At 48.9% G+C, this 25004-nt stretch overlaps 1 protein-coding gene across 26 annotated transcripts in view; it reads left to right on the top strand.

Annotated features, from left to right (window-relative positions):
* The first annotated feature begins 7421 nt into the window (after nt 1–7421).
* The window catches only part of NRXN3 (neurexin 3), a 1565929-nt gene continuing 1548346 nt past the window's right edge, over nt 7422–25004 (top strand). For all 26 annotated transcript variants that reach the window (XM_045074603.1, XM_045074593.1, XM_045074604.1 and 23 more), the window contains exon 1: nt 7422–7720. The gene's annotated coding sequence lies outside the window, so the exon portion shown is untranslated. The remainder of the gene's footprint in view (nt 7721–25004) is intronic.

Here is a 25004-nt window from a genome sequence, read left to right as displayed (position 1 = left end):
AGAAGGCATCACAGGTTTGATGACGAAGCCTTGTTTGGGCCTTCAAGCCCTAGGGGAGGGCATGAGACTCTGGATGGTACTGTTAGACTTGATCCTGCTGGTGACCTTAGATGAATCCCTCCTCGTGTCCATTTCCTCATACGTCAAATGGGGAGAAATATTTTGTGTCTAGTCCTTTTAGGGTTGAGGTGTCATGGTAGAGTCTAGAATAGTACCTACACACCTAAGATTTTGACTCACCTGGGCGTCATGTTAAGGTGCAGCTTCTGATTCAGCAGGTTTACTGGGGGTGAGGGTAGAGGCCAGAAATCTGCACTGCAAACTGCTTGGAGGTAATCCTGGTGCCCTGAGCACTGAGAGCAGTGAGGATCCAGGAAGCCTCGCTGCCTGCTGGGGCCTTATCAGGAGCATCTCTCTGGGTACAGAGCAGCAACAAGCTTCCTGGTGTCACTACTTTCCCCGGAGATCTGGTGTGTGTTTTCAAAAGGTATTATTCATGTGGGAAAATAAATCCGGCATCTCTCCTGTGTCCCAGTGATGAGGTTTGCTGTGGCCCCTCCCGAGGGAATCCCTCTTCCCCTTCTGCTTCCCCACCCCCACTGCCTATGGCTCTCCAGTCAGTTAAGCTATTTTTTGAGTTTGAGTTAAAACCATTTCAGACATATTTTTAACTGCGTCCTGTTCGAAAAGCTGTTAGCATTTGGCAATCATTCCATCTTCAGCTTGAATCCTAGGGAGGGTGTTTCTTTCTTCTCTCCTCCCCACCCCACCCCCTCCCCCAACAACCGGGCAAAAGTATATCATTTAAAAATAGTCCTAGTGCGTGGGTCCGAGAGAATGGTTGCTGGGGATGGGGATGGAGATGAGGCGTGCTTCGGCCGCCGCCGCTTCGTCCCTGCTGATGCTGCCTTTCCTGCCTGCACCTGCAGCTGAGCTAGCTTTGCAGTGTAAAGGGGTAGGTGCGAGGGCTGCCCAGCAGAGGGAGAGAGAGGGGCGACGGGGCAGTGGGGAGGCCCAGGGAACTGGATCTGGTTGAACCTGCACAAGCTTGAGGTTGCCAGGAACGAGGGCAGGCTTAACATTTCTGTCCCTGATCCTGACGCAGTCCAGAGCCCGCCCATTACCGCTGCCATTATTATCATCACGGGCCTCCTGGGAGTAGTGCTGATGGGGAGTTTTATTTCTCTTATTTAACAAACACTTACATAGCCTTTCTCCTGTGACCCCCATTATTTGGGTACTTTTAAAACTATCACCTCGTTTAATTGTTGTAACACCCCTGTGAGGGAGGTCCTATCACAATCTCCATTGTACAGAAGGGGTAACAGACAGCGGGGGGGGGGGTGTTGGGGGGGGAGAGTGGTCAGGCGACTTGCCCAAGGTCCCAAAGCTTGCATGGGGGAGAGCAGGACACCAGCCCATGCAGGCTAGAGCCAGGATTCATGCCCTTTGCCACCACACTATGCTGCTTCTCCCTCAGGTGCAGTACTGTCCTCTCAGCCCTCGATCTGAAAGTGGCTGTGCCAACCCTGTCTGCTCTTACCTCTCTGGGGGAGCAATGAAGTGGAACACAGATGAGAACTTCCATCAGAAGTGCAGAAAATGATGATTTGGGGGAAAGCAGTTATCACGTGTTAATAAGTAACTCTCTTGTCACTTACACATTCAAACTTATTAATTCACCAGATATACCTGGACCATGTTAAAATTTGATCCCCAAGCAGGAAATTCTAGAATTGCTCTGAAAATGACCAGAGTGGGAGGAAATAATTTCCTTCTCAGTCTTTCTCTTGTAAAGTGTTTGGAGAGATCTTCGGTCATCACTCGGCTCGCGGAGTGGTTTGTGCCGGGGTGCTCAGGGACAAGGACACAGCCGCGGGGACGCCATTCCACGTCCTAGCCTGGGTCTCCCTGAGGCTGGAGTCAGGAGTCCTGTCCCGAGGGCTGTTTTTCCTCTCAGCTGGCGAAAGCCTGCCTGAATTCATGGAGATGGCAGAGAGGTTTCTACTGGCTGGGGAGTACATTTTCTTTCCATAAGATAGGCAGAAAAGGAACATGAGGGTAGAGAGCTCCCCATTGGATCTGAGAGTTGGAGACATTTGGCCATTCCAGGAGCTGGCCTTTCCTGCAGCCTCATGAACCACTCCATGGGCGCTAATCCACCCAGGCTCCCCTGGTGGGCTTATGCCATCACATGCCTGCAAATCTCGCATTCACTTGCTCTCCTTCCATCCTGTGTCAGAGCACAAGTGGCCTGGATTAGGTGCACAGCTTTCAGAATTTGGGGTGTTCTGCTGTTGGCTCCCCAGGACTCACTGCCAGCCCTGTGTCCTCTAACTGGGCTGCAGGGACAAATCTTTCTTCAAAAATCCTCTTCTTGAAGATGCCAGGTCCCTCTGTGGTACTGTCTGCACTGCATGGTGCATGTCTAATAATACTAATTAATAAGCAGTCACTTATTAATAACACTGGAAACATTGTCACGTAGGTGACAGAAAGTCAAATAAATTCTAGTAGGCCAGCAATGCAGCACAGCTCTTGGGGGGAGAGGGAAAAGAAGAGCACAAGGGATATTAGTAGGGACAGTTGGGCAAACTGCTTTGAGCCAATAGCATTTGAACTTGAATTTGAAATCTGCTCAGGAGCAAGATATGTGAGGACCTGAGAACTTATCTTGACTGAAGTGCTGGCCAGGGATTAGCAGAACTATTTAATGTCCAATTTCTAGTGATTTGGTCTTGGCTTGAGAAACTTTTGATATTTCCAGGATTGCGTGGGGGTAGAGCAGTGAAAACTCAGAAAGAAAGGAAAGTATGTGTACCCATTTAATGGATGAAGAAACTAAGACTGTTGACCATTATCATTATTCCCAAGATTATTGAAAGAATCTGTAAGTAAAAGAAAAAAGCTATATAATGAAGTTTTAATACTCCCAGCCAAAGCAAATCCCTGAAATTCATAAAAAAGAATCATTAGGGCACCAGGAATGTATGTGTTAGGTCTATCTATAACCCTGATTTTATGGATATATATATATATGTAAAATAAATATACAGTTTTGCATAGGGGTTCCTGGGTGGCTCAGTTGGTTAAGCATCTGACTCTTGATTTCAGCTCAAGTCATGATCTCACCAGCGTTATGAGACTGGGCCCTGTGTTGGGCTCCATGTTGAGTGTGGAGTCTACTTAGGATTCTTTCTCCCTCTACCCACACCACCCCCCAGATATGCAATTGCATATATTTCAATAAATAATATAAAGCCAACTTACTGTGGAAGATTAAATGAGATAATGCATTAACACATGCCAAGTGCTTGCTTTCATGTCTGGCAGGTAGTAATAATACTAAGGATCAGGAATGATAGTTGGTTTGCCCTGGTAGAGTCAAACCAGTTGCTTCCGACCAGTGTCCAGGCTGATTGGTTGTTGCTTGTAGTATTTCAGATATTAAATATTTAAAATTCCACTCTGGTAGTGATAACTGGTACTCTTTGTTGTGGACTTTCCATGTGCCATTTACTATTATAGATGGGCTTTTGATATAATTATCATGGGAAATGGTTGAGTATGGTATGATTCCCATTTTACAGATGAGAAAACTGAGGCCTGGAATGTTAGTAACTTGGCCAAGGTCTCCTAGCCAGCAAATGACAGACCTGGGATTTGAATGCAGATGTCCTCTCGGTGGAGCATTGGGATCTTAACCTCAAGGCTACCAAGTAGAGGGCCATCAGGGTAACTTGTGGTAGCAGTGGTTTTATTACGGTTATTATCATCATTACATTAACCTGATTTTTTTCGAGGATGCCACAGACAACACGTTCTTTTGATTGGCAATGAAATTTTTCCTTGCACCATCCTGTAAGTGCCAGTCCGGAACATTTGAGAAAAGCTGAAACAGTCCCTGTCTCATTTTGTTCTCCCTCTGAACTGAGTAAAGGCAGAAGCCACAGAGGCCAGGGAAAGGAATATAGGCTTCCTTCCCACCAGGGGACCTTCTAACCTAATGGCTTCTGATTGTGAATTTATGATTTGTGGTGAGAGGTGTGAGCAGAGAAAGACCATCTCAGAGGCCTTCAGTTGTTCCTACTGAGTCCTCCCCCCCTCCCTTTCTTTCTTTCTTTTTAAGGATTTTTATTTATTTATTTGACAGAGATCACAAGTAGGCAGAGAGGCAGGCAGAGAGAGAGGAGGAAGCAGGTTCCCTTCTGAGCAGAGAGCCCGATGTGGGGCTCGATCCTAGGACACTGGGATCATGACCTGAGTCGAAGGCAGAGGCTTTAACCCACTGAGCCACCGAGGCACCCCCTGAGTCCTCCCATTCAAAATAATCAGTACCATTGCTGACATGGCACCGTCATTTAGGCAAACACTTGATATTGTTTTATGCTTATGGTTGTATTACATGTCTGCAAGGCTTATTGTCTTTGATGTTGTCTTTCTCTGCTCTTTTGTACATATCCGTCCTCATAAATCTGGAGCTAACGGGGGGATGCTGGATCACTGAAAATGAGCCAAGTGTAGGCAGCTAAAATGCTGTGGAGGAATGAACAAAATGAGCCTAGAGATTTCATGATAAAAGGCAGACTAAAAGAGTACACCAGAGTAATTGAAAGGTAAATAACACTTAAACCCAAGAAACTACTAAATGAAATGAAATGATACTAACAAATATATTCAAAGTACACAAGGTTAGAAAGCAAAGGGCTAAAAGCAAGTAAATGAGAGTAACTACAGTGATATTCAAAGTTAACATATTAAAAGTGAAATGATGAAATAAGAGAATGCTAACTATAGGGGGCAGTCCAAAGTTAATAATACCATGCAGGGGCAAAGGCAGACCTTTGGGTCGAAATAGCAGATACTTGTTTGGCTCTTCTGTGGGGTGGGTGTTCTGGGAGTTATTTTATCATTAATTCTCACAGCAGTTCTATGAAGCTAAGTACAGGTGTTCTGTCAGTTTTGTAGGGGAAGATGATAAGACTGGGAGAGGGAAAAGAAAACTAAAGTTCCTATGGAACGTAGGTGGCTAAGTTGGGATTGGAATCCAGGTACGTGTCCTAACCTCTCGTTGTCCTGTAGATGTGCAGTAGACTTCTCTAGAGGATGATTTTCTGAGGCTGGTGTTTGTGGAAGGAGTCTGATGGGACATCTCAGGGCCATGAGCCATCAGGCTATTCCTTTGGGCTTGTGCCCTCACTTCCCCGTGGGTCCCTTAAGTCTCTTCCTGCTGCTTCCCAAAGTGAGGGTGCAGTGAGTTGTTCCCAACATCCTCCTGGATCATGGTAGTTTCTTTTTTTTTTTTTTTTAATATTTTATTTATTTATTTGACAGAGAGAGATGACAAGTAGGCAGAGAGAGATCACAAGTAGGCAGGCAGAGAGAGAGAGGAGGAAGCAAGGCTCCCCGCCGAGCAGAGAGCCTGATGCGGGACTCAATCCCAGGACCCCGAGATCATGACCCGAGCCAAAGGCAGCAGCTCAACCCACCGAGCCACCCAGGCGCCCTTTGGTAGTTTCTTTAAATGCTTCTTCCCCCTGGAGCTCCAGACAGCTTGCCCCACCCCATGCACTGGGTTCTTTGAATTTCCCTTCTGCATTCTGAGAACAAATAATGTACATGGACTTCAAGAAAGGCCGGGTAAAGAAGATACCCATCAGCTGGCAAGGGCTGTTCAGGTCTGGCATAAACTGGCAGAAGGTGATGTGTTATGCATGACATTAATCCACCAAAGTATGTGTTTATATTCCTATTGGGTGCCGAGTACCATAGTGGTGTTTGAAGATGGGGGACCCAAAGAAACATAAAAAAATAAGACGATGATCTAAAAGGTAAAACAGACTGGAAAGGCGGCGAGGAATGTTGGTTTGCACGTGTGTGTTCAAGTCCAGCCCACATGCCAATTTAGCCCACCACGCTTACCTTAATATCCCCCATTTTCAAATCAGAATTCATCACTTACTTCTTGACAGTCCCGTACAGCTTCCCTTACGTTGCTTTACAATTGTTGTTGCTCCTTTGCTTTATAGGAACATACTTTGTCTTCCACCAATACAGCGTGGGCTCCTTGGGGGTCAGGAACTTGTCTTACTCATCTTGTTTCCGGTTAGCACAATGCTTGGGGCACGTGGTATCCAAGTTTCCTGGGTTGGGTCAGTGCTGTGATGGCTAGAAGAATATCCAGGAACGAGCAGAAACTTAAGAACTACCCTCCATAGAAGGGAGGTGAGGGAGCACTGTGGCTGAGCAGGCAGGCTCTGGAGTCAGAGTTCAAGTTTATTCTGGTTATTTCTGGCTGTGTAGCCTTGGATAGCCTCCCTAAAGCTTTGCTTTCCTCAACTGTAAGACAGACCATGGTCAAAGAGCACCCGTGTCCGTGGACCGAAGGAGCTGACCCCTGTGAGTACATGGGTACGTGCTCAACAGTTGTTCAGGGATATTCCTGCCATTGGCACTGGCCAGAGGAAGGATGTGCCATGGAGCCCTTAGGAAGGGGAGGTTGGAGAAGAAAGGGGGTGGGGCTTATTTCCCTGGTGAGGCACCAGGGCCTGATGCTGAACAAAACCTTGTGTTTGGTGCCACCGACTGTCATCTCTTGTTTAGGCTCGAATGGGGAAATGTTTCCACAGACATGGACCGGTTCAGGAAAATGGGCAATGAATTTGCAAGGGTTTAGGGGTGCAATGGAAATACGTAGGCCCTGAGCTCAGGGTGCGAGCCACAGAATGGAGCCACGCCCCGACCCAGCACAGCACTAGAACCCTGCCTCTGTCTCTCTTAGCTCGAAGCCCCTGTGGATAGGGTTGGTGATGCCTCCACCTGCCTTTGTAGCTAACTGCCCTTGGATGGGAAGCCCAGTTTGTCAACGTTCATTTTCCTGTCCCCAGCCCTTGTCCTATGCACTGGGCCTCATCCTAAGCAAGTGTTTAAAATGCTGGTTGAAGGAATGACTTTGTGCCCTAGTTACAGCCCTAGCCTCTACCAGATGCTCAAGGATTGCCCTGATTTCACAAGAAGTGGCTACTTAGAGAAACTGAGGCACACTTCTAGGTCAGGCTCCTCTCCACTTCCTGGCTGCCGTGAGACACATGGATCTTCAGCATGTGGCTTAGTCTGCTGAAGCTATAAAATGAGAATCTTGTCTTTATTTCAGTGCCCGCTCCGGTTCTGGTAAAGAACCTTCCTCAGGCTGGGGTCGGAAGAAGACTGAGCTCCCGACACTGCCTCTTAGTCACAGGGGGCTGCACCAGTTTTCCTCCCTGACGATATCTTCACAGCTGTTTGCAAAACAGTCAGGGAAGAGGTGAAGCCCTGAGCCAGGCAGCCTGGCTGTCTCTTTAAATGCCGGGGTCTGTGTGGGAGAGGGAGGGGCCGGCTCTGGAGTGCGTGAAATTCCTGGGCTCCCCGGCAGTCTCAGGCTCCGAGCTCAGCCCTACACATCGCCTCTTGCATGCAACTCCCCGAGAGGGAGAGGCGAGCGTGTCCTCCCCTCTCTCGGAGCCGCCAGCCTCTCTCCAGCCACCGCGGACCTGCTTTTCACACCTCCGACACCCCCCCTCCCTTCTTCCCCGCCACTCCCTCCCAGAGAGAGAGAAAAGGAAAAGGAGAGAGAAAGATTCTGGAATTTGAACCTTCCCAAAGAGGAAACATACCCAGCAAAGTCAGTTGACTAAACATCAAACAAACAAACAGATCCCAAGTCTTCTGTTCAACTGGAAAGGTAAGGTTTTGGGGGAAAGGCAGGCAGGCAGGGTGTGAAACAACTCAAGGTTCTTGTTCATTCTGGGAAGAGGTTGCTCCTGAGAGGGTAGAAGTTTCAGTTGGGAGCGACCAACCTAGATTTTTTTTTGGATGCTGGATCCGAGAGCCTCGGCTGACCATGGGAATGGCTTTTCAACTGCCTTTCTTTTCCTTCAGTTGCTCCTGGAAGTTGAGTCTCCACGTTCCAGATGTTGGAAAAGTCAGAGGATGTAATTTTTTTTTTTTTGTTTTTTAAGTCTTTCTCCTATTTGTTTGGATTATTAGTCTGAAATGATGTATGCCCATCACTTCATTTGGGCAGATAGTTTTTTGACATTTTGTAGCTACTTTCCCTCTAATTATATATATATATATATATATATATATATATTTTTTTTTTCCCCCCCCTGGGGAAAGGACTGGTTCAAATGAGAAGGAAAAGAGACACTTTGAGGATCATAAGACAAAATTGAATTGAAACAGGGATTTCCCTAGCTGTTGAGGAATTGAGGTGTGTGTGTGTGTGTGTGTGTGTGTGAGAGTTTTTTTTTTTTTTTTTTTTTATTAGAAGGGGTGCGAGGAGGTGGTTCTTGAGTCTGAAGATTCAGGTTGGACTCCTGCTATCTTGTTGTGAAGGTGGGCATAATCAGAGAAGGTGAAAAGGGAGTGTTTGTGTGTGTGTGTGTGTGCGTGCGTGCGCGCGTGTGTGCGCTCCTCTTTGGATCTGTTACAAGGAAATCTTCCTTCTCTGCCTTCCATTTGTTTATATTAATGATTTAGTAGCAGGCTTGCCTGAAAACTTCCACTCTGTGTAAGCACTGTGGGTTTTACAAGCTCTCAGTGACCTTAAAGGCTGGTTCGATGTATTTTTTTTTCTTCAAGGCATTGTGTTATACCCAGAGTTTTGGCTCTTTCCCTCTCTCTTTTTTAACCATGAAACTTAACTGCTTTAGAAACATCATCCTGATGACAAGGGAAAAATAATCTGTCCTCCCCCCCCCACCCCCATCCCTTCCTAGGCCAGTGATGTAATACCAACCTATGGCCTCGGCTGCTTTGCAGGTGACTTACCCTGTGATTACTTGTTAAAAAAAATAATAATAAATTTCTTCCATTAAATGCCTTCTCTTTTGGTCTGGATGTAGAAATAGCACCATGCAGTGAGGAAATTATATTTTTGCTAACTCTTATTGGGCTCCAAATAAGATAGATCATTTCCCCTGATTATTACTTAAAAAAAATTTTTTTTTTTTTAAATGCAAAGGTCAGAGATCATTGAACAACTAGGCTAGGATAGAGCAAGACACAGACCACCTAGGAGAAGCGGGAGGTTAGGAGCTGTCCTCTCCCCGCTTCCTCCGGTCATTCCCGCTTGGGGAGATAGTTTTCTTTTACCGGTCCAATCCTCCACAACATTCTTAATTCTTTCTCTGCCCTGGGTCCTGTGGTTGGCCCTGGGAGTAAGAGGGGCACTCCTTGTCACACCTGGAGGACAGTGTCGTTTCAGGAGTCAGATGACCGTTTGCCTTTGTGATGAAGGTTCCAATGGAAATTTGAACTCCCAGCGCACTGGGTGACTCTGTTCCCCGGGATAGTCTATCTGGGGGCACCTGGAGGTTAGGTCTGGCGAACCCGAAGAGCTAGCCCTTTATGAATTTGCTTTTGTGGGGCAGAGCCTCCTTCATCGTTCAAGGGCTTCTGCGTCGCCTTTCCAGTTAAAATGGTCCCGCTGGTTATGATGGGCAAGTTTACCTAAGGGCTACTGGGTACGTGGCGGAGGGAGAGAGGGGAGAGAGACATAGCAAGGCTGTTTTTTTTTTTTTTTAATCTTCTAGCTTAATCTGCCTATGTGATATTGGGGCAAACGATATTTCAGATGGGTGCTGGTTGTGCAGAGATATTCCTATTGTTTGATTTTTTTAAATTTTTTATTTATTTTTTATTTTTTTGGTTGGGGAGTCGAGAGCAAGGACTCTTGGCCCGTTTTCTGCAGCCTGGGGTTCATCCTGCGAGCCAGTCTTCCTTCTGGAAGAGGGGGAAAAGGCTGGACGCTGGAAGTTCGCTATTAAAGTGAGCAACAGGGCTGGGTTAATTTTTTTTTTTTAAACAACCGGACTGTGCGAATGCCCTTTTCTGGAGCTTTCCGGCCCTTTCTAGTGAAATAATGATTTAAAAAATTGCTTCTTAAGATGAGGGGGCCAGAAATCAAAGGGATTCTAGATTTTGAGAGACAACGATCTCTTTGCTTCTCTGGTAGCTTCCTGTTATTAATTATTGGGGGTTTGATGGGGGTCTGGCCTCTTTTTTTTTGGTTAATTTCTTTTTAATGCTGCGTTTCTACTGAATATGTTGATGATTTGCTGCTTATATAAGGGAAAGAATGTATCGAGGTGAATTGATGCTTGGGGTTTTGAGATCGGCTACTGAGATTGGGTGGCGGTTGGTGTGTTTGTCGATGTGCATGGTAGGAAGGTCTTTTCTTTTGGGTGGTGGGGGACAAGGGGACGGTTGGGAAATGGTAGATGCGATGCTACAGCAAATGGGGACATAAGGGGAGACGGAGGTGAGGTCGGAAGTCACCGGTTTGCAGAATTTCTGTCCTGCATCCCCCTTTCTCTCGCTCCTTGGGAAAAAAAAAAATCCATTATCTCTAAAAACACATTATTCTTCAATTGGCCTTTTAGAGAGAAAAGAGCGGGAGGGGAGGGGTTAATTTGGTAAGGGGGCTTGGTTGTAATTAGCCCACTGCTGCAAAACTGAGATAGAGAAATCCACCCGCACTAGCTTTGGGGGCACAGGGAGGCAGCGGGAGATGGGGGACGGGTTGTCAGTCTTAGATGAGCGGTGGAGCAGTGGGCTTGGCGCTTGGGTATTGTGTGTGTTTGTGTCTCAGGTGCTCGTGCGGTGTTTTCCACCCCACCACCAATTCCCCCCGTCAATCCTCCCCCAGTTCCACCATGCTCTTGCCTTCTGTTGCCACACACTGCTCTCCCCGACCCTGTGGCCCCCTCCCCCTTTCCCCTAGCTCTTTCCATCTCCATGAGAAAATTCTGATTCTGATGGCTCTGCGGCTCTTTTTTCTTTTCTTTCTTTCTTTTCTTTCTTTCTTTCTTTCTTTTTTTTTTTTTTTTTTTGCAACACAACAGTGGTGCGATGGCCTTTCCTACATACCACACGGATGCAGCCTTCTGATAGGAGGGCTAAGTCGGCACATCTACACACGTACTTGCACACGCTCTTGCACACACACACTCTCGCACGGACACAGGCGACCAAGGACTTGATTTCGTTTGGTTTCATTCCCCTCCGTGGCTCTCCCCGCCCCTACCTCCACCATGGCTCCTTTCCACCCATCTTCATACGGGCAATGCAGTAACGCTATCCGCGTCTTCTCCCCACACCGCTGTCTCCTTTCTCCTCGCCATTATTCTTTCCCGAAAGCTGTGGTGTGTCGCAGTTCATGGGATTAGCATGTTGGAGAGTCTTTGGGGGAGGGGACTTCTTGAGAAGGGGATTGGAGTGGGGGTAGATGACATTAATGATTTTTTTTTTTTTTTTTTTTTTTTGCCAAATAAGCACCCAGTGATAATGATCCAATTTAACCATCCGTGTAATATGCATTTGCGGCACATTGGAGGAAGGTTACAGGGAAAGCAGAGTCTGGACTGGGTTACCTCTTGGGGGGAATTTGCTGCCTGGACAGTAGAGACAGACACCACCCCCACCCCCACACATATGTATGCTCTCTCACACACACCAGCACACAGCTCTGCTCAGTGGGCTGTGTCAAGCCAGAGGGCACTGCAGAATGTCCCAGAGTTGTCGTTGTTCCTTGCGACGATGGACTGATGTCTTTGTCCTACCCGGCTCTCGCTCTGATGTCCAGTGTTGTCTGGTCTTGAAATTCTTGGTGGCCTTTGTGTTGCCTTTTGGGAGGGGGCTGGAGGGGTGTTTGTGTTCTGTCAAACACCGGTGTACCTCCAGTTGGACCACATGGGAGTGTCAACACCATGTGTGCGGGTCACGCAGGAGGCTGCTTGCCTGTTTGTGCCGCCGGAGTGTGATTGTTGGCTGTGGCCGTGCGCGGGGCTCTGGAGAGGTGCGGGGCTCTGGGGAGGTGCGGGGGTGCCGGGGATGGGAAGCTGAATTTCCCTTGGGGAGGGGAGGGCAAAAAGCGGGGGTGTTGAGACAGAGGGCAATGGAGTGTTCAGGGTAGCTGGGAAGAGGGTGGAGGGGGAGAAACCACTCGGGTCTCCAGCGGAAGCATTGCTGTGAGGTCCCCACGTCCCTAAGCCAGGCTGTGGGCGGGGGTGCTCGTGGATGACTGGTGGGCGGGTGCAGACTGAAGGGGGAGAGGTGGGCGAAATTGAGGGTTTCCCCTGCTACCTCCGGAGCCCCAGGCAGAGCTGGGAGCAGGGCCCTGCCCTCCTGGCCCTGGCCACCCTTGGGCAGCTGGGCCTTGGTGGAGGCTACAGCCCCTCCAGGAGCTGAGATCGCCCTGGGCCGGGAAAACAGCCGAGCCCTAGTGCTCCAGTGCTCAGGGCTCAGCTGCCTTAACTACTAGACGCCATTTTCCGTCTCCTTTGGCTAAAGGTGTGTCCCTCTTTATGCAGTTATAAATGAAATTGGCAAACATTTTGCCTGAAAGAAAAAAAAAATCCTCAGAGCAAAATGCTGATTGTCCTCTGTTTCTGACGTCCCCCTCCCTTCCCAGGGCTGACCTTGAGGAGTTAGGGAGAAAGGGTTACGTCATTGCCAGAGAAAGGGGAGAAATAGGGAGTTGGATGCCTCAGGGGCAAATTTTTGTGCCAAACACCGAGAAGAGAATATTCTTGGGATTCCCGATTCCTTCTCCTTACATGACCCTGGTGTGTGGATGGGGGACTTGCAGAAGTAGAAGAGTCCCTTCCAAAGCTTGCCCCCTACAAATACACCTGCTTGGTAGGACAGTCCACCCACTGTGATCAGACCTGGTCTCCCCCAAACACGCACCTGCAGGGGGAAATGGCTGAGCCGGCTCTGATCCTTGAGGTCTAGCCCAGCTGACTCTGCCGTGGACTAAGTGAGGCCCTGCTGCTGGGCCAGCCACAGGTGGCAGAACTGGGCTCCTGCAGGGGCTCTGTGTGGGACCTGCTCCCAGCATCTTCCTGAAGGTTCCTGTGCAAATGATACCTGCTCAGAGAGGACTATCCGGACTGGATTTCTTAAGTAGCCCTCTGACCCCACTGCTGGCCACTTTCCAGCCTGCTATCCTGCCTTTAATTCCAATCCCTACCTGATACTGTATTATATATTGAAGTGTGAAGATGTTCTTGTCTCCTCCAGAATGCAGGCTCCCGGAGCTCGGGAACTTTGTTTTTGGTCATTGCAGTGTTCCCAGTGTCTAGGACACTTCCAGCCACATAGTTGGTGCTCAGCAAATATTTGTTGATTGAAGGAAAGAACCATGTGGGTTTGATGTTGGGGTTCTCTTTTCTTCTCTAACACCTTGGACTTGTCGTCTGGGGAAGTTGAACTTTGCCTCTGGCTGTCTTATCCCTCCCTGTAAGTCCCAGATGTACTGGAGGGGTTGGAAAGTGTGAAACTTTCTGACTGAGAAAGGTCTCCATGGCTGACTCAGAGGAACTCTGCCTCCTTCACAATCCCTGTAATATTAGTCAGTATCATTACGGTGGTATTAGTAATAGTAGTCATATAGCTTCCATTTTTGAGGATTTTATTTTTTTTTTTACCAAGTTCTGCACCAAGTTTTTTTTTTTTTTTTAAAGATTTTATTTATTTATTTGACAGACAGAGATCACAAGTGGGCAGAGAGCAGGCAGAGAGAGGAGGAAGCAGGCTCCCTGCTGAGCAGAGAGCCTGATGCGGGGCTCGATTCCAGGACCCTGGGATTGTGAACTGAGCTAAAGGCAGAGGCTTTAACCCACTGAGCCACCCTGGTGCCCCAAGATTTTTTTTTTTTTTTTAGTAAACATTCATTGTCTCATTTAATTCTCCAAACAGCACACTGTAGTGTATTCTTATTATCTGCCTTGAACAGAAGAGGAGATTGAGGCTTAGACTTACCCAAAGTAAATTAGTAAACTTGCAAATCAAGCATCTGAACACAGATCTGTCCTTTTCTAGAGTCCAAGTTCATGATCCCGATGTTACACTGTTGGAGATAAAAGGTAGATGAGCCATCATCTCATTTAGTGCCCTCAAATGCAGATGAGAAAACTGAGGTGTAGAGAAATTAAGTGGCTTGTCCAAAGCCATAGGCCAGATCTGATCCAGAGACAAAGCTGGAATCCAGGTTTCCTGGCTGCCTGGGTAGTGCCCTCTCCACACCCTCATGCTGCCTTGTGGGATGTGTGCCCTTTTCAAAGGGTATTGTTCTGGTGGCTGCCTGAGCACCCCTCTTATTTCTCCTCCTTCTGCCATCAGAGGAGTGGGTCTTGGTGAGGTGGGTGGGGTAGGTGTGCCTTAAAAGGGAGTAGATTTGACTTTTGCAGAGTAGACAGATACCTTTACTCCAAGGTCACTGGAGTCACTGAGTGCTGGTCAAGGTCAACCTCTGAATGGGCTGGAGGAAGATACCGCAGTTACATACTTGAGGTTTTCAAGCCCATGTAGCCCTGTCCATTAAGACTACTCTTAGAGGCAGCAGGGGCTCCATTCAGAAGTCCAAGCAGCTGGTCTCTGGATCCTGATGACCTGGGAACTTGTGTGCTTCACCTAGACTGGCTTAGCCTTTGTTTTTCAAGAAAGGGAGACATGGGTTCAGATATTAGCCTCCGTGTATTTCATTTCTGTGTCCAGAGGCTAGCTGGGGAGCATGATAGCATGAAATGTGGGTAAAGGGCCCTTATCAAGGCCTTCTGCTCCACCCCTAGGGTTGACCTTGACCTTGAATTAGATAGGGGTTAGATATGCTAGCCAATTGTGCGTATGTTTATCTGTGTGTGTGTGTGTGTGTGTGTGTGTGTGTGTGTGTGTGTGTTGAGGGGGTCCATGCAGTGGGGGAACGGAGGCCAGAGTAAAGTGGATTCTGAGAACCAGGGAAGACTTACCTTGTGCCTGGACCTTGAGACAGGGCGTGAAGCTGTTTCTGTGCGACCTTGAGATGGGGTGACCAGATGCCCTGCTTTGCAGAGACAGTTCCCATCTAGGCCTTTGTCCTGGTGTAATTATTAACTCTCAAAAGTGTCCTGGTTTAGATGATAAAACATATAGTCATCTTTCTTTGAGATGGCATCACCCACTTTCCGTTAATGGGTAGAGAGAGGAAAGGGGAATACAAGAGAGGGAAATCCAGTTTTAGGGAGGAAGTGACTGGGAGTAGAACCTTTCCCCAGAGATACTTCAACTTGTCCCCATTTTTAAAGGTTGAAGACCTGAATCTTTTGACTAGTTTTACTATCAAGATCACCCTTACTACTAACTTTAAGAGTCTTACTACACTACCACTAGCCAACATTTAAGTCTCACTGTGTACCAGATACTATGCTAAGCCCCTGACACACATTATCTACCCTATGAGGTAGGTGCTATTATCATTTCTGTATTACACTCCCCATCCCCCACTGCCAAGCCTAAAGAGGTTAAATAATATGTCCAAGGTCCTACAGATAGGAATGCGAGGTCAGGATTCAGACTCAGTGGGCCTGGCTCTGAAGCCTTTGGTCTTAACTGCTGTGTCACACCACTTCGATGGGCCTGTCCTCTTGTTCCCCAAGTCAGGGAACCTGATTCTGAGCACTGACCCACTTCCCGGGGAGTCTGATCCCCAAGTCCGGGACATGCTAAAGATGTTGCTGCCAGTCAGAGGCACTTTAGGCTTAGGGAGAGGCCAGTGCTGGCCTTGCAATGGCACTGCTTGCTGATTGCCTTTTTGATGGCACGTGGAAGCTATGTTCCCTGTGGTGTCTGTTACCTTCCTCCTTGCTTCAGGGACCTTGTCAGAAAAAGGAGTTTAGGTTGTTTGGGATGGTGACAAGTTGGCCGAAGTCAGAGAACCTGTAGTGTATTGACCTCTTGCTTTATTCCATGGCCCTGATCCTTGATGAGGCTTCACTCCCCATGGTCCCCTGCAGTAGGGTCTGGACCTCAGTGGGAAAGTCTGGGGGATGGACTGTCATCTAGCACCTGCTGTTAGCAAAGCATGGTGTTCTGTCACATTTCCTTTAGATAGGTGGCATTCTCATTTGTCTGACAAGGAGACCGCTGGGGTTAAAAAGCTTGCCTAAGCTTGGACAGTGAGAAGTAAGAGACCTTGAGTCTGACTCTAGGATTCGTGCTGGGGGCAGCAGTTAGAGCATCTAAAATGGGGACGAGGAAGGGGGAGGGCTTCAGATCAGCTCTTGAGGTGGAGGCTTGATGGGGCACGTGGGGGTCACCAACCTAGTCAGCCTGGGCAGACAGCTGCAGACCCCGCACTGGAGGAGTGCTGGTTCTGGTCTGGAGCACAGGGGTTGGGGGCAGGTGTGCTTATCCACAGCTTCACAGGTGGAGGCTAGGGGCATCCAGAAGAAGGTGACGTGGAATAATGATAGGTGTGCTGACACCGAGTCCCGCCTCTCCTCTCTGTGTCCACGTCATCAGGTCAAGGGTAAGAAGCGATGGGAAGGTCTCGCTGTCTAGAGCCAAGGAGGGAACTACACGGAGGGAAGAGCATGGATTCTGCAGGCTGGAGGACTCCACGGAGAAAGGAAGAACTTTCTCTTGGTCGAGAGGGAAGGAAGGGAAGAGCATTTTTCTGACTGAGGGGAGGGTCCGAGGCCCCCAAGCTGAGCTGCAAGTAGCTTCATTGCGGTCCCATTGAAGACTGTGTTTATTTTTCCAATAATGTGTTAATTAAACATCGATTTCCGGGTGGAGGAAAGGGAATTGGATTGCTAGAGCTAAATGGAGTGAGGAGGATGGGGAGCTGGTAAGAGGGGCCCCAAGCTGGAGTCAGCATTCTGCAGCATTGCCCCAGGGGGCTGAGGGGAGCCGGGGCTGCCTCTCCCCCTGGCTCCAAATTTGGAATTCCCATCTCCCCATGAGCCTTCAGGAGGCGTCTTTTCTACCCACAGGCTGCCTGAGCAGATAGAGAGCACTCTTTGCCAAGTCTCAGTTCAAGGAGGAGAAAGGATTCTGTCTCACATACTCCGGCCTCTTCGCTTTCTTGAGCTGCCTCCTGCCTCGTGCAGGGGGCTCTTGCCAGCACTCTGTGCAGGGCAGCTAGCGCACCAGTTTTTTCGATAAATGTGGGGTTAGTGCTTTTATGCCCCCACTTCGGAGAGAAGGAAACTGAGTCTCAGACAAGTTAAGTGGAGAATTCAAGAGGGGGGGCCCAGAGGAGCAGAAAGTATCTGAGGTCGGCAGAATGGCTACCAAGGGTCCAAGCTCCCGTGAAGAGAAAAAAAAAAAAAAGAAAGAAGAAAAAGGAGTGAAGCATCTGATAGCAACAAACTGGTCCATTTGATACTTTGTTGGTGGTTCCAGCGGACTGAGCCATTACTAGGCAACAGCAGCTGCATTAAGCGCCTCGGGCGTACATTGTGAGGCAGCGTAGATGAAGTGCCAGGGAATGTTATTCCCATTTTACAGATGAGGAAAGTGAGGCTTGGAGCGATGAATGTGTGGAAGGTTGCAGAGTTGGTGAATGGTGCTGAGATAAAAGCTGAGGTCCCGTTAGTAAAGAGGATTCTGGGAACCTTTACAGCTGTGCTCTGTTGTCTCTCACACACCGAGGACACAGTGCTGCTCAGCAAGTCCCCTATAACTGCGATAAACACGTGGGGCTTTCAGGATAGATGCTCTGACCAGATCATGTGCCCCAGAAGTATCCGGGGCCTTGCTGTGTGACCCCCCCAACTGTTCCTTCCTTTCTCGGCCCGTGGCAGCTCAGGCCAAGTGTCTCGTTGGGCAGAGGCTGTGGTGCTCGTGGTGCTTGGAGCCTGCATGGTGAGCTGGGGGTGAGGCTTGAGTTAGAGCAGTATTCTCAAACTTTACTGCATATTGGAATCACCATATGAAATCCCAAACCTGTGTTGCACCTCATATGAATTACATCAGAATATTTAGGGGTAAGACACTGGCATCAGTGTATTTTAAAGCCGCCTGGGTGATTCCATCAGGCTTGCAAACCAGTGGTTCAGAACCGCCTCTGGACAAAGAGGGTGTTGGCAATTGCAGAAGTCATTGATCATTGACACCCAGGACCCGGCGGGGGCAGGGCTTATTGTGATCAGTTTCCTTTTCATTTAGAATAGCATCTTTTAGACTTTGGTATGCATCGAAACATCTGGGGAGCTCTTACAAAATGCATGGTCTCAGGCCCACTGCACATCTGCATTAGGTCCGGGGTGGGGCCCAGGAATCTGCATTCAAGGCAAGTACTTTCTGTGGCCGGGTGAAGTCATGCCACATGGGGGAAGCCTCAGAGCCTCCTGTGTTCCATGCCAGTCCTTGTGAAGGCCACTCTCTTTGGAGGACAGATAGGTAAGGACAGGCCCTGCTGTGGTTGCCTGTTGCTTGATGAGATTTGGCCTTTGTTGCTCAGGGCTGGCTGTCCACCACTGACATGGGAAGGCCTGTCACCTGGCTGGGGTCCCCACTCCCCAGTGCAGAACTGTGTTTAGGGCCCTGGGTGCAGCAGCCCCGTGGGAGAAGAGGATGATCCTAAGCTGGAAATTCAGCAGGCTCCCTCCTCAGGTTTAAAAAAAAAATCAGAGTAAATCTCTGCACAACTTGAGTGTTTGGAAGTCTGTCAGCAGCTACCATCCTGAGCCTTCCCCGGGGATCAGTGAAACAGCTTCTCTGGGGCTCATTTTATACTTTTCTTCCAAAGCTGTCAAAAAATGGAGTATAGTCAGAGACTCTTAGAGCTGGAAGGGACCTTGGTGATCATCCACGCCAACGCTAATATTCTATCATCTGTACACGCAGTTATTCATCCAACAGATACTTATTAAATACCTACTATATCCAGGCACTGTACCAGGTGCTGGGGATCCGGCCACAATCAAGAGAAACACTTGGTTGATCCCTGATGGAGTTTAGACTTGGGTGGAGGGGCAAATATTAAACAACAAGAAGAGATAGGTATTTATTAATTATGATGAGGGCTCGGAAGGAAAAGTATGGGCGGCTCTGAGCATTATGGAGCCTTAAGCAGAATGACGGCCTGGAGGAAATGAGAGGAAATGAGAGCTAACCTGGATTGAGCGCTCGCTATAGATGGGCCCTATTGTAAGGGCGACACCTGTATCCCGTCACTTAATTCTTCACACTTAGTCTTGGAAGGGGGGTACTCTCATTATCGAGGTCTTGTTGCAGATGAAGAAACTGAGGCCCAGAGAAGTGCCCAGGCTGGGATGACAACAGGTTTGTCTGACCATCGCCCCTCCCCACCCCCACTGCCGAACATCCTCCCTCAGAGTGAGAAGACCTGGGTACTTGTTCTGAGAGCTGAACGATGAGGTCCTCATGAGGAAAGACCAGAAAAGTTAAGAAAATGCTGATAACTCTGGCCACATCTGGAGCTCTAGATGCCCAAGTGTTGTGCAAAATGCTTGACCAGAATTATGCCACTGAATCACCACAGCAACTAAGACAAGTAGAAGTTCTTATCCCCATCTGCAGGTGAGGACCCCGAGGCTTTGAGAGGTTAAGTTCACAGACGGTGGGCCCTCTGCCCTCTGCCCCGTCTGGGCTGCTCAGATCTCACCTGTTGGGCGATGCTAGTCAGAAAGAGTGGGTGACAGGGCGATTCCCCCCAGAACCCACAGGCCTGCTTGCGGGGAAAGGGCGAGCAAAGGACTTCTCTCTCTGGGACATGGCTGCCCCTCTGTGTCACGAGCAGTCTCTACTTCTCTTCCCTCTGGCAAGAGCCATCAGGCCAGCCTTCTAGGTCTTTTGGGTCCCAAGCCCATAGGGAATGCTTGCCCTCTGACCCCGTCTCCCCCACCTTCAGCCCCGTCCAATTAGTAGATGGTGGTCACCTGTAGTTCTCCCCTCTTCCTCCATCGGTGCCTCCCTTAACGCCCACCCTGTGTTCACCTGAGGTCTCCTCTACCCTTGCATTGTGGGGTCCTCTGGCCCACCCTGAGCTGATCTGCACTGAGCAGATGTGAGGGGAGGTAGGAAGAAGTATAGAGACTCAGGTCACGGACTTGGTCTTGAATCACGAGGGAGAGGCAAGAAGATGTGCGAGAAGAGATGCCTGCTTAAGGCACTGGTGAAATATTAAATTCCTACAAAGCTTGCCAGGACACGGGATTTCATGTCTTCAATCTCCTTTCTGACCTGACCAACAGGTGAGAGACTCTGCGTGCAGACGAGCACCCCATGAGACGGAGGCCTCTCTGTGCCCTGCTCTCTGCCTCGTCTGGGGTTGGCGGGGTGCTTCTGGCAAGGGGGGGATGTCAGAAGTGGGCAGGCCAGCTTCTCATCTGCTTTTCTCCAGTCTTGGAGTGGAGGGGGCTGCCCCAGTCCTGGGCTCTGACTCTGATGAGGCTCACACTTGAGGGCCATCCCCAGATTCCTGGAATCGATACAGAAACGAGAAGGCAGGGACGCTTTCTCTGAGAAGGGGTGGAATGTGTGGGAGGTAAGAAGGTTGGCTAATGTGTGGGTTGTGGAGTCTATTTTTTTCTGTGTGTGTGGTTATTATTATTATTATTATTATTTTAGATTCAACTCCTTATAAAAGTGACTTAATTATTTTCTTATTACAGAATAATGTATGTTTGTTATAGGACATTTAGAAAATACCAAAAACCAAAATAAAAAATCACCAGTAAGCCTCCCTTCCAGAAATAACTAGCGGGAAAATTTTGGTATGCGTCTTTCTCGCTTCATTTCTAAGCATCCACAATCCAGGGTGTGCTCTTTTGTTTTTAAAGTCCATTTGCTCATTTAATTAACACTAATTGAGGACCCACTCTGTGCCAGGCACGAGCATCCCATTTTGGAAGCTCTCAAACTAGCTTGATTTTTCACTTTAAGACATCGCTTGAGCACTTCTCACAGAATCCTCTCATGCCGTGGAGCTTCCAGATTTAGATTTTTTGGGTGTAGTGAGGCAGTTGGCAAGTTTTGGTGTCTTAGATCTTCTGTCTTAAGGAAGAATTGTTGAGTCTCTGTCTCCTTGCCGCCTAAGGCAGGCACCATGTTAGGCTCCTTGGCAGAAAATGTGTCCCTTTACCCATGAGGAAGGGACAGAAGAGGGTTTGAAGGGTGGCAAAAACCCTGGCCCTTATTTACTGTTAGAATCTGGGATTTCTCCCAATGAGGGGTTTGGAAAGGAGAGGTTCTATTCTCCTAAACAGAACCCTAGCAGCCCAGAGGGTGGGTGGAACCTTAGCGCATGGCTGGTTCACCTTGCTCATGGTAGAGATGGGGGCCAGGAGCAGGGCAGTGACTTACCCAAGGACACACAGGTGGTTGATGACAGAGCTGAAGGTGGGCCTTGGGGACTGATCTAGGGAGAGTTTCATGACAGTGGTTGTGGCGGATTTGATAGGACTGGTACAGAGGAAGCCCACGCAGGCTGGATGGAGGGATTCCAGGGACCTTGCTTGCGTTTGGATACTGTGTATAAAGGAGGTTTGCAACACAGGTCTGATTTGTTGATCCTTTACTGATCTCCTACCCCATTCCTGTCCACAGTGTACCCCACGTCATCATCTCCCATATGAACACTGGTTCTGTGGAGGCTTGGGAGGTACAGGGTGAGAGAGGAATGACCTCTGGAAGGCCAACACTACAAGCTGGCTGGTGCAGGCTTCCACAACCTCAATTTTGCAAATGTCCTTCCTTTGCCTGGGGAGGGGGTGGGGTCTTGTGCCTGGAGCTAGGGACAGAGAAGAGGGTAATGGTTGACATGGTCTAGTGAAGGGCGTTGTGAATGTATGCGATCACAGCAGAAGGCCTAGATCTGGGATAGATGGAACCATGTGGGTTTTCACGGAAGGGAGGATTACTTCCTGCCAGGAAAGGGAGTATGAGAAAGGTTTCACTGAGAAGGTAGAATTTGAAGAATGGCATCTGTAGACGGAGAAGAAAGACTAAGGATGACAGGCCGAGGAAACCACATAAGGAAAGGAAAGAAAATGAGGGATTCATCCTCCGAACACATGAGAAGGATCTTTTATAGCCCGTAGGTAGACGGCTAAGTGAGAGATGGGGCTGGAGATGTATGTTCTGGCTCATTTTTGAAGAACCTGAAACGGTAAATGTTTCAGTTAGGACACTCTCCATTATGGGATTCTCCATTATGGGAATCCCAACTCAATTGGGCTTAATCTAGTGGGAACTCTGGGGGGTGGAGTTTATGCAACTCAGGGTTTAGAGAACCTCAGCTGTGGTTCACTCTAGGGGCGCCTAATATTGTCGGGGCCTCAGGCTGACTCTGCCCATGGGATTAAACAGCTCTGGGGCTCTAGAGCTCCGGTGGGCACACTTCACACTTACAAGTGAGGAAGAACTTCTCTTCCCTAGCCATTGAACAAAAGTCTTGGGCTTCCTTTTGTTGGGCCAGCTTGGGTCATGTGCCCCTCTCTGAACCAGTTGTGACAGGACGGCTCTCAATCCAGGTCGAGGTGGCCCACCCACCGCAACTATGTCGCTGCTTCACCATGGGTGGGGGCTGGAGTGGGTGCTGGTAACCGCGGGATAGTAGGCAAAGACATTAGAACTTGAGTGTGTGAGTCTGGGGGCGCATGGGGCATATTAGAGCAGAAGGGTGGCTTGTTGACCTCTGTAGTAGGAGCAGAACTCCAAGAGGTGGGATGGAGAAGTCCCTGGCTTTGGCAGAGTGAGGAGCAACGAGGGCACTGCCTGGCTGACACAGCTCTCCTCTCTCAGCAGAAGCCACCAGGCGGAATCACTGAGCCCAGGCCAGAATAGGGTCCACGTGGGTGCCTGTGACTCATCCTGGCACACAGGCAGGGAGGAAGAAAGGCAGAGCAAGGGGGTACCTACAAAGGACAGAGCTATCTTCATCTGTCAACATTGTTCCGCGATTTTTGTCATTCTTCAGAGAAAAGAGTGAGCTAAGAGTGTTTTGGGGAAGCCCGAGGGTTGGTGCTTCCTACAGAATACTCCTGAAGGGCCTTGTGGCTTCCCAGGCAGAGCCCGAGGTGCAGGAACCTGAGTTCATGCTTATGGATTTGAGACTTTTTCATTCCTCTGGCAGTGTGTACATGCACGGTGACCGCAGGATCAGCTTTGATTGATAGGTGCCTTGGCAACATCATCATTTCCTCAGGGATCTGATGGCTTCGGAATTGCTTTGCTGGTTTCTGATCATATTTAGCTGACCCTTGCTGGGCTATTAGAGGCTCTGGACTGTGTTTGGAGAATTAATTTGCTTTATGCCTTCAAGTCAATAGGATGCTTTTTGTTTCTGTTCCTTGAAATGAAGGCAGAAGGTTTACTAGGGGATCCCGCCTGAGCCGGCAAAAAGGGGGCTCTTCTGCCTTGGTGATTGTTCCTCCTGTATGTGACTCTGATTTGGGCAGCTGGAAACTGAGCGAGAGTGTTGGGGCAGGAATAGAGCAGAAGGGCCTGGGACGAGGTGCTCCCAGATTTCAGGATTGTCCAACGGTTCTGAGCTGACTTTTGGCTGAGCTATAGACTTGGGGCAAAAGAGCCATGTTTGGATATTAGCTTTATTGTTCATAGCCACATGACATTGGCTTAAACCAGGCTTTTAAGTTTCAGAGCACAGCTTTGGAGGACTTACCCTGTTCCAGGACTGCCTGGCCCACGTGAATGCTTCTTGTTCTGCAGTAGCCCTGGGGTAGCAGTGAGAATGAACCTCTAGGTCACTGGGGGGCTGCTTCACACATGTACTGTGCCTGGGCTACACTTGTACAGTTCAGATCCTCCTGATATGGCCATGAGGCAGGTTGCAGTGTCTTCATGTTATAGATGAGGAAAATAAAAGCTCAGAGAGGTCAGTCGTTTCTGACTTAAAAGCCCACAGTGCTGTGGGTATCAAGGTGTGATAGGAAAAGCCCGAGTTTTGGGACCACACAAGCAGACTTAGGGAAATTTCCTTCTGCTTCTTTACTGGTTAACTGGCTCCCACCACCCCTGAGCCCACATGTCCTTATCTTATCAAAGGTAATGACATAAGCTTTGTTGTTGAGCGATGGCTCAGAACCGAGTGACTTGTCCGAGGTCATCTTGTAGTTGGCACGAAGGATTAGAACCCAGGTGGTCTGATGCCACGTCCATGCTTTGCTTCCCTTTCTCTACCACTTCGGTTCTGCCTGGTCTCCGGCAACTGTAGCCGTGATACAAATGATGGTGGTAATTTCTGTTTTGTGTCGGTCGGATTCCGCTAATAGCAAGCTTCTCCATCTGGTGATGGGTGAGACAGGCAAGGAGACTTTTCTTTCTGTTTTTCTCCCTCCTGATACCTTGACCTGGGTTTTTTTTAGGAGCAGAAGTTGAAGAAATGAAATCAGGGTTAAGTGGAAAGGTGAGCTCTTAGCATCTTAGGGCCTTGGGGATGGGGTAGGTTGAGGCAGGAGGTGAGACAAATCGTCAGTTGGCCGAGTGGAACATGACAGAATCCTTTATGTGTCCTGTGGAGGAAGGGGAGTCTTTAGGTGGGGTGGGGAACTTGGGCTCACTGTGTGCTCTTGGGACTTTTGTAAATGAGCATATAGGGAGTGACCATGTGCCCCGTGCGAATCCTGCCCACACCCCTGGAAAGTTGGTACTGTCACCCTCATACTGGAGATGGAGGGACAGGGTGGAGGAACTAAATTGCTGATGGCTTCACTTGACCCTAAGTGTCAGAACAGGATTCAAAAAGGGGCCTTTTCCACTGCAGGCTATCAGTGCTTAGAAAAACTCGCCTTTCTGCCTATTTTGTAGACTCTTAAAAGGTTCTTGTCTAACTCTCACCTACTGGTAGTTGAAGAAACTGAGGCTTAACAGTCAAACGATTTTGACTCCAGGGGAGGGAGGAACCACCTGCAGTTAAGGTCACGGGATTTCCAGGCCCACCCTGGCAAAAACTGGATCGTAGGGGGGGGGAGTGAGGCTACAGTGCTGAAGGCTGGTGTTCAGAGCCTGATTTCAGGTCCCTTGGAGACTCGGGGGCAAGTCAACAGATAAAGGCAGACAGAAGTCTGTGTGTAGGAGCTAGACATCACATTGGGGCCTGGATGCCATTGTTGCTCAGACAATGAGAACAATCACTGATCCCCTAAGGAGGTGGGGCGTAGCTCATTGAGTTGGGCAGGTACTGGCTGCCATGTTCACTGAATTGGCCTCCT

The sequence above is a fragment of the Mustela putorius genome, unplaced genomic scaffold (genome assembly GCF_011764305.1).
Source record: "Mustela putorius furo isolate JIRA1106 unplaced genomic scaffold, ASM1176430v1.1 tig00000129_pilon_pilon_pilon, whole genome shotgun sequence".
Taxonomy (NCBI): domain Eukaryota; kingdom Metazoa; phylum Chordata; class Mammalia; order Carnivora; family Mustelidae; genus Mustela; species Mustela putorius.
The sequence above is the reverse complement of the archived record's forward strand: the minus strand, read 5'-3'. Positions and strand labels throughout refer to the sequence as shown.